The sequence below is a fragment of the Pogoniulus pusillus genome, chromosome 21 (genome assembly GCF_015220805.1).
Source record: "Pogoniulus pusillus isolate bPogPus1 chromosome 21, bPogPus1.pri, whole genome shotgun sequence".
Classification (NCBI taxonomy): domain Eukaryota; kingdom Metazoa; phylum Chordata; class Aves; order Piciformes; family Lybiidae; genus Pogoniulus; species Pogoniulus pusillus.
In genome coordinates, this window is record NC_087284.1 from 4,579,238 (window position 1) to 4,596,070 (window position 16,833).

The following is a 16,833-nucleotide window of genomic DNA, read 5'->3' on the forward strand; positions in this document are numbered from 1 at the left end:
AGTCATAGTGTACAACTTTTTATCAGAGAGAAGGATCATTAACATACATATATATATATATATATATACACATATAATCATAGAATCAGCCACGTTGGAAGAGACCTCCAAGATCATCCAGTCCAACCTATCACCCAGCCCTAACCAATCAACCAGACCACTGCACTAAGTGCCTCATCCAGTCTTTTATAGAATCAGGGTTGGAAGGGACCACAAGCATCATCTAGTTCCAACCCCCCCTACCATGAGCAGGGACACCCTAGATCAGGCTGGCCACAGCCCCATCCAGCCTGGCCTTAAACATCTTCAGGAATGGCAACTCCACCACTGCCCTGAGGAGCCCATTCCAATGCCAATCACTCTCTCTGGCAAGAACTTCCTCCTAACATCCAGCCTAGACCTCCCCTGGCACAACTTGAGACTGTGTCCCCTTGCTCTGTAGCTGGTTGCCTGGCATATATCTATATCTATCTATCTATCTATCTATCTATCTATCTATCTATCTATCTATCTATCTATCTACATGTATAAAAAAGTAACAACCATTGATAGATCCAAGTCAAATCAGGGTCATGCTGTGCCAGCTAAATAAATGCAAAAGGAGATATAAACTCTTCTGTGCTTTCCTGAGATATTAGTCTCGAGTAGTTTTCCTCCCATTGCAAATCCTGTTGGTGTACAAGAAGATGCAGACACTCAGAAGGCTTTTGGCTGTATCAGCCTAGAAAGGATATCCCCATTCTTGCCCCCAGTAAAGTCAGAAGAAAATCTTTGCCAAGCATTTGCTATTAACCGAAACTACCAAATGTTTACAGATGCTCTTAGCGCACGTATTAAGGAAGAAAGGTCCTGCTGAGCCAGGCATGTGGGAGGATCTTCCTGACAATCTGCTGTAAAGAATGTCCAAACATTCCTGATGGCAGGCCCAAGCCTGCTGACCCTGGGAACGCCAACTATTAAAGGGTGATTAGAAGCTCTGTTCATCTTGCGTTTCCTCAGGCGTTGCAACATCAAGTTGCATAAACAGCAGCATTCTGTCTGTACACATTGCTCTTAATCACAGCAGCAGAAGGAAAGCACTCATGGCCATAAACAACTCCTTCACTTCATATTCTTTTTGTCTCAAATAACAGAATGTCTCTTCAGTTATGTCTCTGAGAAGTGAGTTTTAAAAACATAAGAGAAAGAGAGAAAAGAAGGGCAACAAAGCTGGTGAGGGGCCTGGAGCACAAATCCTATGAGGAGAGGTTGAGGGAGCTGGGGGTGTGCAGCCTGGAGAAGAGGAGGCTCAGGGGTGATCTTATTACTGTCTAAAACTACCTGAAGGGACATTGTAGCCAGGTGGGGGGTGGCCTCTTCTCCCAGGTAACCAGCAATAGAACAAGGGGACACAGTCTCAAGTTGTGCCAGGGTAGGTATAGGCTGGATATTAGGAAGAAGTTCTTCACAGAGAGAGTGATTGGCATTGGAATGGGCTGCCCAGGGAGGTGGTGGAGGCACCGTCCCTGGGGGTCTTCAAGAAAAGCCTGGCTGAGGCACTTAGTGCCATGGTCTGGTTGATTGGTTAGGGCTGGGTGCTAGGTTGGACTGGATGATCTTGGAGGTCTCTTCCAACCTGGCTGATTCTATGATTCTATGATTCTAATATGAATAGTTTGGAAAAGGAATAGTTAGCAAATTTGGACCAGACCTGAATTCCTGCAGTGAAGAAACCTTAAAAAGGCAACAAAATCAACCATCTGATACATCATTTGCAGCTGCTTTGCCTTTTGCCAGATGATGAACTTTTCTGCCCTCATCAGACTCCACCTGGAGTCCTGTGTGCAGTTCTGGAGCCTCCAACACAAGAGGGAGATGGAACTGTTGGAGTAAGTCCAGAAGAGGCCATGAAGATGCTCAGAGGGCTGCAGCAGCTCTGCTATGAGGACAGGCTGACAGAGTTGGGGCTCTTCAGCCTGGAGATGAGAAGGACTTGAGGAGACCTTACAGTGGCCTTGCAGTTATCTGAAGGGAGCTTTCAGGAAGGCTGAGGAGGGACTATTGACAGGGTCTTGTAATGACAGTACAAGGGGTAATGGGTTTAAACTGGCAGAGGGGAGATTCAAACTAGATGTTAGGAAGAAGTTGTTTGCAGTGAGGGTGTTGAGACACTGGCACAGGTTGCCCAGGGAGGTTGTGGCTGCTCCCTCCCTGGAGGTGTTCAAGGCCAGGTTGGATGAGGCCTTGAGCAACCTGCTCTAGTGGGAGGTGTCCCTGCCTAAGGTGGGAGTTGGAGCTGGATGATCCTTGAGGTCTCTTCCAACCTAGACCATTCTATGATTCTAAGAGTACCTAAATGTGGATATCCTATACAAACATCCTGGCACTGTTGCCTCTCCTTTAACAACACAAATCAGAAGTAGAAAACCTTTGTAAATTAAATAAATACTCAAAAGCCAAAGATGACTATAAAATATATTTATTTGCTTTCTCTTTTTTCCATTACACTTTGGGGGTACATGCATAAATTTTCTTTCTTGCTCTAGTCTGAGAAAACTCACAACTAGTTATAAAAAAAACACCACTAACAAAGAAGCTGCTGTATGAAAGCACAGTGTCAGGATTGAAAAATTACCTTGTTTCTTTTTGTTGCCTTTTATTTTGTTCTGGCTGCCTAAAATGATGATCATAGAATCCATCAGCTGGGAAGAGACCTCCAAGCTCAGCCAGTCCAACCTAGCACCCAGCCCTGTCCAATCAACCAGACCATGGCACTAAGTGCCTCAGCCAGGCTTTGCTTCAACACCTCCAAGATGGTGACTCCACCACCTCCCTGGGCAGCCCATTCCAATGCCAGTCACTCTCTCTGACAACAACTTCCTCCTAACATCCAGCCTAGACCTCCCCTGGCACAACTTCAGACTGTGTCCCCTTGTTCTGTTGCTGCTTAGCTGGCAGCAGAGCCCAACCCCACCTGGCTACAGCCTCCCTTCAGGGAGTTGCAGACAGCAATGAGCTCTGCCCTGAGCCTCCTCTTCTGCAGGCTGCACACCCCCAGCTCCCTCAGCCTCTCCTCACAGGGCTGTGCTCCAGGACCCTCACAGCTTTGTTGTCCTTCTCTGGTCTATCAAATAGTAAGAACCATGGGTTTTGGTGGGGTTTTTTTGTTTTGGTTTGTTTTTTTTTTTTAATTAGTCCCAGGTCCACTTATATTTCTAAGGTTTTTTTACTACATAATGAGACTTGGTGGTTCAATCAAGAGGCTGTGTTAGAGGAAGGAAATGAAACCAATGTTTACCTTCTAAGTGCACCATTATGCTTGAAATGCTTCCAGAAGACATCGAAATGATACCAGAATGGTACTGTACACACACTCTGAAGCACTTCTTGTCTCCAATGGACATCCTCAATTAAGAGCAGGAGATGAGTGCATCCTTGGTGTGTGCACTGATGGTGGTACATAAATAAACAAGGCTGGTCAGTGTTGGCTTTTTTTCACTCAGCCATGTGTTTACAAAGACTTTAAAGGCTAAAATTGTAAATGTAATTGTAACATGACAGAACTGCTAAATAATTTGCTAAATAATATCTGTTATTAAAAGATTTGTTAAGTAATTTGTTAAATAATTCTGCCCCTGTACTCAGCACTGCTCAGGCCACACCTTGAGTGCTGTGTCCAGTTCTGGGCTCCTCAATTCAAGAGAGATGTTGAGGTGCTGGAAGGTGTCCGGAGAAGGGCAACAAAGCTGGTGAGGGTCCTGGAGCACAGCCCTGTGAGGAGAGACTGAGGGAGCTGGGGGTGTTTATCCTGGAGAAGAGGAGGCTCAGGGCTGATCTCATTGCTGTCTACAACTACCTGAAGGGAGGCTGTAGCCAGGTTTGGCAGGCAAGCAGCAACAGGACAAGGAGACACAGTCTCAAGTTGTGCTGGGGGATGTCTAGGCTGGATGTTAGGAGGAAGTTGTTGGCAGAGGGCTCCTCAATTCAAGAGAGATGTTGAGGTGCTGTTAGAATCATAAAATCAGTCAGGGTTGGAAGGGACCACAAGGAGCAGCCAGTTCCAACCCCCCTGCCATGCCCAGGGACACCCTACCCTAGAGCAGGCTGCTCACAGCCTCAGCCAGCCTGACCTTAAACACCTCCAGCCATGGGGCCTAAACCACCTCCCTGAGCAACCCATTCCAGCCTCTCACCACTCTCATGTTCAACAACTTCCTCCTCACCTCCACTCTGAATCTCCCCACCTCCAGCTTTGCTCCATTCCCCCCAGTCCTGGCACTCCCTAAGAGCCTAAAATGTCCCTCTCCAGCTGTTTTGTAGGCCCCCTTCAGGTAGTGGAAGGCTGCAAGGTCACCTCACAGCCTCCTCTTCTCCACACTGAACAGCCCAAACTCTTTTAGTCCTTTAACCCTCCCTGCTGCTACTATATCATCTGATCTGGCAATGAATACCAGGCTGGAAATATCAATCTATAATAATATGCATCTTGTTAATCTCCTGTCTCTATTCATGTGTAAAGTCTCAGCAAGTGCTTAGAGCTTTTTGTGTTGTTTTAGGGAAAGGGCAGAGTGAGACTTTTGTCACAAAGATGTCTTGTGTTTAAATAAAAACACATTAAAGACCATCAGTGAGCATCTACAGGAAAAGCCTTTTCTCATTAGTCATTTTTTATTCCATCAATTTAATTTGCATTATTTTTTTTGCTGGATTTAAGATATGGTTAAAACAAAGCAAAACTGCTCACAAAGGAGTTGCTCCAATTTACCTAAATTATAGAATCATAGAATCAGTCAAGGTCGGAAGGGACTACAAGGAGTATCTAGTTCCACCCCCTACCATGGGCAGGGAGAACTTACCCTAGATCAGGCTGGCCACAGCCTCATCCAGCATGGCCTTAAGCACCTCCAGCCATGGGGCCTCAACCACCTCCCTGGGCAACCCACTCCAGCCTCTCACCACTCTCATACTCAACAATTTCCTCCTCACCTCCACTCTGAATCTCCCCACCTGCATCTTTGCTCCATTCCCCCCAGTCCTCTCACTCCCTGAGAGCCTAAAAAGTCCCTCCCCAGCTTTTTTGTAGCCCCCTTCAGATGCTGGAAAGCCACAAGAAGGTCACCTGGGAGCCTCCTCTTCTCCAGTCTGCACAGCCCCAACTCTTTCAGTCTGTGCTCACAGCAGGAGCTTTGGCCATCTGCTCATCCCAGTGGCCCTTAGGTTTGTGGCTTTCATAATTTCAGTCCAAACTCTGACTCAGTTAAGAGATCAGGGTTATTAATACTTCCTATTGTTTCTACTCAGATGTTTCAGCTGGAATTCTCCAAGGCATTCTTCGCTCTCCCTTCTACCTTCCTCTTCATTTTCAAAGTATCTGCTCAGGGAAGTGGCTGAAAGATAGAAAAACACATATAAAAATTGTTTGACTGCACACATTCATTGTAAAATATTCTGTTTGTTTGGTTTTGTTCCTGGAGGAGATATGAAGGTGAATCAGGAAATGGATGGCTTTTTCAGATCACACGAATCAGGATCCCAGAATTCATCACTTTCACCAAAATACCTGGCTACACTTAGGGACTTGAAATTAGCCAACCCTTCTTTAAGGCTCACACAACAACTTCGTTAAGCATATTATCTGTCAGTGACTTTAAGGAAAACAAAGAGACAGTGACTAAAATTCAGCTTGTGCAGTTATTTGTATTCTACAGTTGGGCAGAAAACAATCACCTTAAACATTCCTAAAATTAAGCCCTTTATATAAAGTGCCTAAATCATACCAGTATCATGAATCAGAGAATCAACCAGGTTGGAAGAGACCTCCAAGATCAGCCAGGCCAACCTAGCACCCAGCCCTAGTCAGTCAACCAGACCATGGCACTAAGTGCCTCAGCCAGGCTTTGTTCAACACCTCCAGGGATGGTGACTCCACCACCTCCCTGGGCAGCCCATTCCAATGCCAATCACTCTCTCTGCCAACAACTTCCTCCTAACATCCAGCCTAGACCTCCCCCAGCACAGCTTGAGACTGTATCCCCTTTTTCTTGTTCCTCATTAAGCAAAAACTAGGTGGTATTACTTACACCCATTCCTTTTTGGTCCAGAACTGTTAAAACCCAAACAGCCTAACAACTTGAAAGTGGCTGTAGGAGTAGCATTAGGCAAATACTAAAGAAAAAATGGCATCGTAGACTTGAAGAAAAGCCTACAACCCTGCAAAGTTTTTGTGCATCTGATTTGGCACTTAAGGACCTGTTCTGCATAGAATCATAGAGTCAGCCAGGTTGGAAGAGACCTCTAAGATCATCCAGTCCAACCTAGCACCCAGCCCTATCCAGCCAACTAGACCATGGCACTAAGTGCCTCATCCAGTCTTCTCTCGAACAACTCATCTAAAGTATGGATGTTAGGGTTGGGTTTTTTCCCCAGCAGCTGGAAAATGTAAGGTTATTCTAATAGGTGAAGATATATAGAAAGCATAGGACTTGATGATGTGAACAGATATTTTCTAAAGAAACCTCCAGATCATAGAATCAAGCAGGCTGGAAGAGACCTCCAACATCATCCAGTCCAACCTAGCACTCAGCCCTGGCCAACCAACCAGACCATGGCACTAAGTGCCTCAGCCAGGCTTGGCTTCAACACCTCCAGGGATGGTGACTCCACCACCTCCCTGGGCAGCCCATTCCAATGCCAATCACTCTCTCTGACAACAACTTCCTCCTAACATCCAGCCTAGATTCCTCCCAGCACAACTTGAACATCTCCAATGGAGTACATATATGACTTGTCCTGTACTGCAATTACTTTGATGGCAACTTTTAAGTATAAAATGGAGCTCAGGAACTTTCACAGCAAACTGCTCCTACATCTATTGGAGTCTTACAATCTCTATTATTAGAAATAAGGAAACATCCCCATCTGTCAGGGTTACGTGACTGCAATGGGAAAAAAAAAGTTTGGCCCTTGGTTATTTGTGTTTGTGGTTTGGTTGTTTTCTTCTTGGTGGTTTTGTTTTTTCTTTTTTTTTTTAAATACCAAGAAGCAATCAGAAAGAATGTTCCAAATTCCAGAGCTTCATTTGTGTAACAGTAATTCCAAACGTTCATTAACTCTTCTCCTTCAACAAGTTTCTTTTCTAACACAGCCAAAGGAAGCTCTCCTGTGAGCTGGCTGTTTCAGGCAATTTGGATTTTCAGGTAAGTTTTGATTCTGGTTGTTTTAATTATAGTTTATTTTTTTTTAATAGGATCAGTTCCACAGTTTTATTTTAGGCTGGTTGTTAGGAAGAAGTTCTTCACAGAAAGAGTGATTTCCCATTGGAATGGGCTGCCCAGGGAGGTGGTGGAGGCACCGTCCCTGGGGGTCTTCAAGGAAAGCCTGGATGAGGCACTTAGTGCCATGGTCTGGTTGATTGGATAGGGCTGGGTGCTAGGTTGGACTGGATGATCTTGGAGGTCTCTTCTAACCTGGTTGATTCTATGATTCTATGATTTATTTTAAGAAACTCCCAGTGCTTATTAAATGGAAGCTTATTAAATGCGAGTCTTGCTGCAAACAAGTTGGTTTCTGCTACGCTGTGTAGCGGGAACGTGCAAATGCTGCCATAAAAAGAGGACAAAGCCACTTGGCTGGAATTCACTGAAATACACATACGAACAAAAAGTAACCTCCTTGCTTAACATAGGCGGATTGGCAAAACACAAAGGCATGCATGGAAAATAGGGTGAGTGTGGATGTGCAAACGTACCTACCTGGCTGAACATAAAGGCATGCATGGAAAATAGGGTGAGTGTGGATGTGCAAACGAACGTACCTGGCTGAACATAAAGGCATGCATGGAAAATACGGTGAGTGTGGTTGTGCAAACGAACGTACCTGGCTGAACATAAAGGCATGCATGGAAAATAGGGTGAGTGTGGATGTGCAAACGAACGTACCTGGCTGAACATAAAGGCATGCATGGAAAATACGGTGAGTGTGGATGTGCAAACGAACGTACCTGGGGCAGATGCCTGCACACCCCGGCTGCCAGCGCCGCAGTGCCACGTCTCAGCTCCGCTCACGCCACGGGACCTTCATACGGGATTCTCCCAGGGCCTACAGACGAACTTTCGGGGCTGACACGTCGATCTGTGCCGGGGAGGGGAGAGAAGGGAGGAGAGAGGAGGAGAGGGGAGGGGGCGGAGAAGGACTCGCTGCAGGCTTTGACGTGGTCGCAAAAATGTCAGCGCCGCGCTCCCCCGCCCGCCCACGCCGAGTCGCGCAGCGCAGGGCCGAGGGGCTGGCCGTGGGACGGGGCTGCCGGTGCGCGGCTCCTGCTGCCTGCGCCGTTCCACCCCGCGTCCCGGAGGCGCCGGGCCGGGGCGCTGGGCTTTGGGTGCCCGGCTGCTGGCGCGCTCGGGGGAGCGAGCAGCCGGCAGCCCGCCGCCTCGGCACGGGCGTTCGCTCCCGGGGCGCTCCCGTTCTGTCCCCACGCCCCGGGGCAGCCAAGGGCATCCGCCTCCCCTTCGCCTCTACCTGCTGCGCTTCCCTGGTCCTCAGATCCCTGGGGAACGGCCGGGAGCCCTGCGGCCCCCGGCACTCGTGGAGCTACGCCTCGGCCACCGTCTCTCCAGTCCTGCCGCTGTCGCTGCTGCAGCTCGCCCGGGTGTATTGTGCTCAGTTGTCCTGACTCTGGGGAGCCCCTGCTCAAATCTGACGGCGAGAAGCCTACTTACCCGGGCTGCGGTAAGTAAACGAAAATAGATCCAAAAATATACCAAACAAACCTATGCCTCAAGCACGAATATCTCAACGAGTTGCAACTTCTCGGCTGGCCCGGAGGGTGCAGCGCGGGGGAGGGAACGGAGCAATCCGAGAACACAGCCCCGGGCAGCGTTGGCTGAGGAGCGACCCTCGCATCGGCGGGGCCGGGCAGCTAGCGCTACTCCGCCCCCGCGGCGGGGCGCTGGGTCCGGCCGGCGGGCGATGCGCTCAGCTGCTGCGCCGCGAACTTGGTGGGAGCGAGCGGCTCGGCAGGGCTGCGCGGGTCCATGCTGCGGCCATGGCGGCGTGAGGCGGTAGCGCCGCGGCAGGGAGACCAACATCAGTGCCTGCCTGCGTATTGTAGCCCTACGGCGCTTTCAGGTAACCCCATCCCGGCCCCTCTGTTTCCCCGCGCGGTGCTCGGGCAGGGGTTGTCTGTGCCGGGGGCAGAGGGGCTTTCGGGGAGCCGCGGAGACGGCGCGTCTTCGGCCGCGCTCTCCCTCCCCGGGGCTGCCTGGCCTGAGCTCCGCCGGGCTGCGCTCCTCGCTCCGGCGGGGCACCCTCCGGGGGCAAGGAGGCTGGCCGCCGTTTCGGCCGCCGTTGCGGCGGGGTGCCGGCAGGGGGAGCTGAGAGCGAGGCGAAGCGGCGCTGCTGCCGGCGGCCTGCGGCGGAGAGCGCTGCCGGCGGCCGAAGCGCGGATCGGGTATTGCCGGGCTCCACCCCCAAAAGTCCCCGAGCCGCTCAGAGCAGGCAGTTGGTCTCCCCGAAGGCGGTGTTGTTTGCTCGGGAAAGGCCGAACCGGCCGGACCTGGGACCGCATTTCCAGCGGGTGTGGAAGCTGCTCCCCGCCGGCGCCGGCCCGCGGGATCCCCCTCTCGGGAGGATTTTCTCGCCTGGCAGCGTGAGGTGCGTGGCTGTCGCTGAGCCGTGGCTGCCGGGAGGGTAGTTGGTGGCTCTGAAACGTCTTGAAAGGGGTTTGTTAGACTTCGGCGAGTGAAGTTTGGTCTGCCGCCTTCTCTGGTGGGAGCAGAGGAGAGGAGGCGCGAAGAGCACCGGCACTTGTCTGAGAAACGTGGGAGTTTCAGCGGGATATTCTTGCGGTACGACTTGGAGTCCCAACGTGCTTTTGTTGTCGCTTTTACTTGGCTGGCTGCAGTCTGTGGCCTGACCCCGTTTTGGCATTCTGAAAGCTGTGGAGTTGGCGGTACCGTTCTGGATAAGCGCCTCGGTCTGTTGTATTAATCCACCTTTTGGTCAGGATGGTTTATCAGATAAATAGCAGCTGTTAGGACTTGTTCTGTCATTCCCAGATGCTAAATGCGCTCAGTAAATTGACAGAAGGATAATCTGCACGGGATTATTCCTGGAGGACTCGGCAGGGATGGGGAGGAGCTGTCAGTGCATCCCTGCCTTCAGCAAACCGGACCATGAGCAGGAGAGGTCTGTGCATGCTTGTGCACACACGCTCGCTGTGAAGGTGCTTAGAATCTGCAAGAATACAGCTAAGAAAAGCATCTTAGCACCCAAAGCACTTGTTAAAGTTATAGTAATAGCATGCTTCAACAGCCCTCAGGTAGGTAGGTGTGGTGCTAGCCCAGCTACGATGCTGTAAAAATAGGACTTTCCATACTGGCAGTTGGGCTCAAATCACAGTCCGAGCAGTATCAGCGTCCTCGGTTGGTTATGCAAGACTGACTCAGTTTAGCAAAGTTTGATTTACTAAGAATTGTTCAGCTTGGTGATGTCATACATATACCATGTGTACTCAGCCAAGAGTGTGTGTTTGCTGTGGAAAGCAGAGGTATGGCCTTAGGTGCTTTGCTTAGCCTAATGAAATCTTCTAGTAGTCGGCTGTATTTGGTGCTGTATTCTCCCCTTGCTCTGCAGCAGGTATTGAGGACTTAACTTTATTACATTTAGTAACTGATTCATCTCATTTTCTTCTTTTTTATGGTGAACAGCTGTGAGGAGTCCTGCTGAGAACTAAGATTTTGCTCTTGAGGGTGGCAGTTTACTTTGAGTTCCAGTGGTTGTTTTCACAGTGTCACAGTATCATCAGGGTTGGAAGAGACCTCACAGATCATCAAGTCCAACCCTTTACCACAGAGCTCGAGGCTAGACCATGGCACCAAGTGCCATGTCCAACCTTGCCTTGAAGTGCCCCAGGGATGGCGACTCCACCACCTCCCCGGGCAGCCCATTCCAGTGTTTCAACTTGCTTTTAAGTGGGACTGCTTATTCCTTAGCACGTGGTAGCAGTTTTGTTTTGGTTGAGAAACTGAAAGCATTAGCCTCATTTGTTTCTTGTTTTAATCTTTAACCAGGGCTGTTTTCTTAAAATATTTTCAGGTAGTAGGAGTGTTCCTGCACTTTGTAATGATCCATAAACTTGGGTTGTGTCGGGTTTGTTGTACTCGTTTCCCGTTGGGCAGGGATGCAAGGGGTGGAAACTGTTTAGCCTGGAGAAGAGGAGGCTCAGGGCAGACCTCATTGCTGTCTACAACTACCTGAGGGGTGGTTGTAGCCAGGAGGAGGTTGCTCTCTTCTCTCAGGTGGCCAGCACCAGAACAAGAGGACACAGCCTCAGGCTGCGCCAGGGGAGATTTAGGCTGGAAGTGAGGAGAAAGTTCTTCCCTGAGAGAGTCATTGGACACTGGAATGGGCTGCCCGGGGAGGTGGTGGAGTCGCCGTCCCTGGAGCTGTTCAAGGCAGGATTGGACGTGGCACTTGGTGCCATGGTCTGGCCTTGAGCTCTGTGGTAAAGGGTTGGACTTGATGATCTGTGAGGTCTCTTCCAACCTTGGTGCTACTGTGATACTGTGGGTTGATGCTGTTTTCAGAAGGAAGAGAATCGAGTGGAGGTGTTGTTTGTTGGGCCTTGTTTGTTTGTTTTGACTTTAATTCTTTCCCCCAGCTACTTGGAGAAACCACCTGGGTGTGAACTTCTGTTGACAGTCTGATACAAGTACAGGATTTTCATTAAAGGGAGTTCATCGCTTTCCAGTGAGTAAACTATACTACAAGCCACGAACTGCAACACCTCCTGCAGGCTTCAGTCTCTCTGTTAGAGGTTGTGTGAAAGAGTTCATCCGAGGAAGCAGCTGAATTCTGGGACGAGCAGGGGCCAGACCCCTTTCTGTACTCTGGTGTGCAAGTGCTGTGTCACTTCCAGTCTTGGCAGGGGGTTATTGCGGTATTGTAGGATGTGTAAATGGATAGTTGAGAGTGCTATCAGTTGGTAGTAGGCGTGTGCTACCAGTAAGTACTACGTGGGAGTGGGAGTTGGGAGGGCAGTGGTGAGTGCAATCTGATACCGCAGTATTTAACTTAAACCAGTGTCATTAGGTAATATGTTGCGGTGCCTGACTTATGAATAGCAGTGATAGATGATGAAGCTGGTGAAAGGCCTGGAGCACAAACCCTATGAGGAGAGGCTGAGGGAGCTGGGGGTGTGCAGCCTGCAGAAGAGGAGGCTCAGGGCAGACCTCATTGATGTCTATAACTCCCTGAAGGGAGGCTGTAGCCAGGTGGGGTTGGTCTCTTCTGCCAGGCAAGCAGCAACAGAACAAGGGGACACAGACTCAAGTTGTGGTGGGGAAAGTGTAGACTGGATGTTGTTAGGAAGTTGTTGTCAGAGAGAGTGATTGGCATTGGAATGGGCTGCCCAGGGTGGTGGTGGAGTTGCCATCCCTGGAGGCGTTGAAGCAAAGCCTGGCTGAGGCACTTAGTGCCATGGTCTAGATGACTGGATAGGGCTGGGTGCTAGGTTGGACTGGCTGAGCTTGGAGGTCTCTTCCAAACTGATTGATTCTATGATTCAGCTTTGGATTTAACATCTGCTCTACAATTCCTTTTTTATAAGATCTTGATGTTTGGTAATGTATGTTCTAAAGTGGCTACAACTTCCAACACGAATTGGGATGGCTCTTGCTGAGAAACGTCTCATTGTCTGTAACATCATTTTATGGAGATGTTTTAATGGGAATTGTTGCTAGTGCTGAGTTCTCAGGATTACTATTAATCAGCCTTTTTCTCTTCATTATTACCCTTTCATTCTCTTTGGCGTGTCTATGCATCCCTATTTGGAACAGGTCTAAGTTACGGACTCCAGAATTGTTGTTTACTAATATGTTTCACAAAGCTGTAACTGATGAAAAAGAATGAGGTTTGTGGGTTGAATTTTGTTGGTCAAACACTATATAAACACTTTTAAAATGACCCTTTTGGAATTAGATTGTAGAATCATAGAATCAACCAGGTTGGAAGAGACCTCCAAGCTCATCCAGTCCAACCTAGCACCCAGCCCTGTCCAATCAACCAGACCATGGCACTAAGTGCCTCATCCAGTCTCTTCTTGAAGACCCCCAGGGATGGTGCCTCCACCACCTCCCTGGGCAGCCCATTCCAATGGGAAATCACTCTCTCTGTGAAGAACTTCTTCCTAATATCCAGCCTATACCTACCCTGGCACTTAGTGCCATGGTCTGGTTGATCAGATAGGGCTGGGTGCTAGGTTAGATTGGAGGATGTTGGAGGTCTCTTCCAACCTGGGTTGATTCTGTGATTCTAAAGCAGCAAGCTAGATGATCTTGGAGGTATCTTCCAACCTGGGTTGATTCTGTGATTCTAAAGCAGCAAGCTAGATGATGTTGGAGGTCTCTCCCAACCTGGTTGATTCTGTGATTCTAAGGCAGCAGGCTAGATGATCTTGGAGGTCTCTTCCAACCTGGTTGATCCTGTGATTCTAAGGCAGCAGGCTAGATGATCTTGGAGGTCTCTTCCAACCTGGTTGATCCTGTGATTCTAAGGCAGCAGGCTAGATGATCTTGGAGGTCTCTCCCAACCTGGTTGATTCTATGATTCTAAGGCAGGAGGCTAGTTTTAATTCCCAGGCTGCAGTGCTGCAGCTGTAGTCTCTGAAAGGCAGGTAGCAGTCTGCTGTGTGCCATCTTTACCCAAACTTGGGCAACCCACAGCTGGAACTGTGCCACTGAACTACACTTTTCTGTTAAAGCCACTGTTGTAAAAAGAAGCAAAGCTGTTTCCAAAAAAAGTTGGGGCTTTTATTTTAGTTTGCTTCCTAAAAGTGTCTTAAGTGTTTAAGAAGTCTGCCAGGTTGCATCTAAGTATAGTAACATTTGTCAGGAAGGCAGCAAATGTCAACTGAGTTAATGACCCCTAAGCTGCAATCAAATTAGTGCTTCATTCTTGATTTCGCTCCTCCCCCCCCCGAATTATAAATCATGCAAACCTTTTATCATTTAAGAGATTCATTCATGCAACAAATTTGTTTGTGTTCACAAATTTGTGTCTTCCCTGAGGAACTTTGATGCAACCCAATAATTGTCTGCTCTACAAATCATTTCTTTATCTCCCTACTCATGATTTTTTAATAAATATATTGATAAAATTAGTCTCTCTTTGGAGACCTTTTGTGAAGAAATCATAGAATCATTAAGGTTGGTGTGTCCAGCAGATCGAGGGAGGTTCTCCTTCCCCTCTACTCTGCCCTGGTGAGACCTCATCTTGAATACTGCCTTCAGTTTTGGGCTCCCCAGTTGAAGAGGGACAGGGATCTGCTGGAGAGGGACCAGCAGAGGGCTATGAGGGTGATTAGGGGACAGGAGGGCATGGCTGATGAGGAGAGGCTGAGGGACCTGGGGCTGCTTAGTCTGGAGAAAAGAAGACTGAGAGGGGATTTGATAAATGTTTATAAGTATCTGAGGGCTGCCAGGAGAGGGGGGACAGGCTCTGCTCACTGCTCCCTGGGATAGGACAAGCAGCAATGGGTGTAAGCTGCAGCACAGGAGGTTCCACCTCAGCACAAGGGGGAACTTCTTTACTGTGATTGTCCCAGAGCACTGGCACAGGCTGCCCAGAGAGGTTGTGGAGTCTCCTTCTGTGGAGCCTTTCCAGGCCTGTCTGGATGTGTTCCTCTGTGATCTGTGCTAGATTGTATGGTCCTGCTCTGGCAGGGGGGTTGGACTGGATGATCTCTTTGGGTCCCTTTCAGCCCCTAATATCCATGAAGTCCACCTGTCAACCCAAGACTGCCATGCCCACTAAATGATGTCTATATTTGTGTCCCACTATGTATTAGAAAGTCGAGCAACTTCACAGAGGAGCTGATGTTTGTCAGTGATAGTAGCAGAAAGCTGAGATTGATATGAAGTCAGCACTCTGGCCTTTGCAGATGAAAGTCTTTAATTTAACTCAGCTGTGAAAAGTTGTCTTCTCAAAGGTTATCTTATCAAACAGTTTGAATGATTTGTTTTAGAAAGAGCTTAAATGCTGTGTAGCTGCAACTGCAGTGTTGTTTCCAGACATATCTAAGTAGCTTATCTGTATTAGGAAATTTCTTGTGTGGTAGCAAGAGAATACAGATTTTCATTCCTTTTCCCAGCTTTTAAAATCATGATTTATTCCTAAGCTCCAGTGTACAATCATAGAATCAGCCAGGTTGGAAGAGACCTCCAAGATCAGCCAGTCCATCCTAGCACCCAGCCCTAGCCAATCAACCAGACCATGGCACTAAGTGCCTCAGCCAGACTTTGCTTGAACACCTCCAGGGACAGCAACTCCACCACCTCCCTGGGCAGCCCATTCCAATGCCAATCACTCTCTCTGCCAACAACTTCCTCCTAACATCCAGCCTAGACCTCCCCTGGCACAACTTGAGGCTGTGTCCCCTTGTTCTGTTGCTGCTTGCCTGGCAGAAGAGACCAACCCCACCTGGCTACAGCCTCCCTTCAGGGAATTGTAGACAGCAATGAGCTCTGCCCTGAGCCTCCTCTTCTGCAGGCTGCACACCCCCAGCTCCCTCAGCCTCTCCTCACAGGGCTCCGCTCCAGGTCTCTTCAGAATTGTTGGATCTTCATTTCTGACAGAACTGGCCAACCTTTTCATGGCTATCAACCCCTGTAATGGCAAATGACTTTTTCTCTTTTGCTATGCTGATTGAGTAGCTCTGAATCTTTGGCATAGAATTTGTTGTGGGGTTTTTTTGTTTGTTTGTTTTAATTTCCTATTTTTGAAACTCCTTGCTAGATGAACAGCTACAGTGCACCCCTTAGCAGTATTTGTTAAGTTCAGGAGAATCTTACAGAAATTCTAACTTCCAAAGTACTGAAATGCCTGTTCCTGGCCTTTCTCTTTGTAATCACAGTCTCACAGTATCACCAAGGTTGGAAGAGACCTCACAGATCATCAAGTCCAACCCTTTACCACAGAGCTCAAGGCCAGACCATGGCACCAAGTGCCACGTCCAGTCCTGCCTTGAACAGCTCCAGGGACGGCGACTCCACCACCTCCCCGGGCAGCCCATTCCAGTGTCCAATGACTCTCTCAGGGAAGAACTTTCTCCTCACCTCCAGCCTAAATCTCCCCTGGCACAGCCTGAGGCTGTGTCCTCTTGTTCTGGTGCTGGCCACCTGAGAGAAGAGAGCAACCTCCTCCTGGCCACAACCTCCCCTCAGGTAGTTGTAGACAGCAATGAGGTCTCCCCTGAGCCTCCTCTTCTCCAGGCTAACCAATCCCAGCTCCCTCAGCCTCTCCTCCTAGGGCTGTGCTCAATACTGCAATGCTTTCTTAGGCTTCACTAAATGGATGTAATGAATGAATTAGGGTATAGGTGATGGCTTCAGGGTTTATTTATAATGTGATGTGGCCAGGCCATACTGCAGATTGTCAGTTCTTCTCACCATCTTCTGTTCCTCAGGCCTTCTTGAATTGCTCTTTCCCTGCTGCTGCCTTCCTTCTCTGAATTGCTAGTTTAAGTGGAAATGCCCAACACAGCTGAAATGTTCTTTCTGCATGGATTGAGGTTCAGTTGAGAATCTAGAATGATTAATGAAGAGTTGGCTATGAGGCCCCTGTAGCTAGGGAGAGAATACTTTGATAGTTTTAATCCCTGACCTGCCCAAAGGTTCACAGGCTCACAGGGCATTAGGGGTTGGAAGGGACCCAAGGAGATCATCCAGTCCAACCCCTCTGCCAGAGCAGGACAATGCTACCTAACACAGATCACAGAGGAACACATCCAGACAGGCCTTGAAAGGCTCCAGAGAAGGAGACTCCACAACCTCTCTGGGCAGCCTGTGCCAGTGCTCT

General features: G+C 48.9%; 1 protein-coding gene, 1 long non-coding RNA gene and 1 other non-coding gene across 6 annotated transcripts in view; 1 reads left to right on the plus strand and 2 right to left on the minus strand.

The window, feature by feature from the left end:
* Positions 1-4,621: 4,621 nt before the first annotated feature.
* Positions 4,622-8,957, minus strand: LOC135184763 (uncharacterized). Its single transcript, XR_010306155.1, has 4 exons — positions 8,748-8,957; positions 8,497-8,673; positions 7,979-8,109; positions 4,622-5,366 (listed from the first exon to the last, which is right to left on the minus strand). It is a non-coding gene; the product is annotated as an uncharacterized LOC135184763 (long non-coding RNA).
* Positions 5,464-5,532, minus strand: LOC135184987 (small nucleolar RNA SNORD123). The gene has a single exon (XR_010306309.1). It is a non-coding gene; the product is annotated as a small nucleolar RNA SNORD123 (small nucleolar RNA).
* The window catches only part of SEMA5A (semaphorin 5A), a 218,561-nt gene continuing 210,352 nt past the window's right edge, over positions 8,625-16,833 (plus strand). Inside the window, exon 1 of one of the 4 annotated variants that reach the window (XM_064160820.1) lies at positions 8,625-8,706. The gene's annotated coding sequence lies outside the window, so the exon portion shown is untranslated. Of the gene's footprint in view, positions 8,707-9,034; positions 9,106-9,491; positions 9,631-9,762; positions 9,825-16,833 lie in introns of those variants that run through there. The other 3 variants (XM_064160823.1, XM_064160822.1, XM_064160821.1) reach the window with 3 other exon arrangements.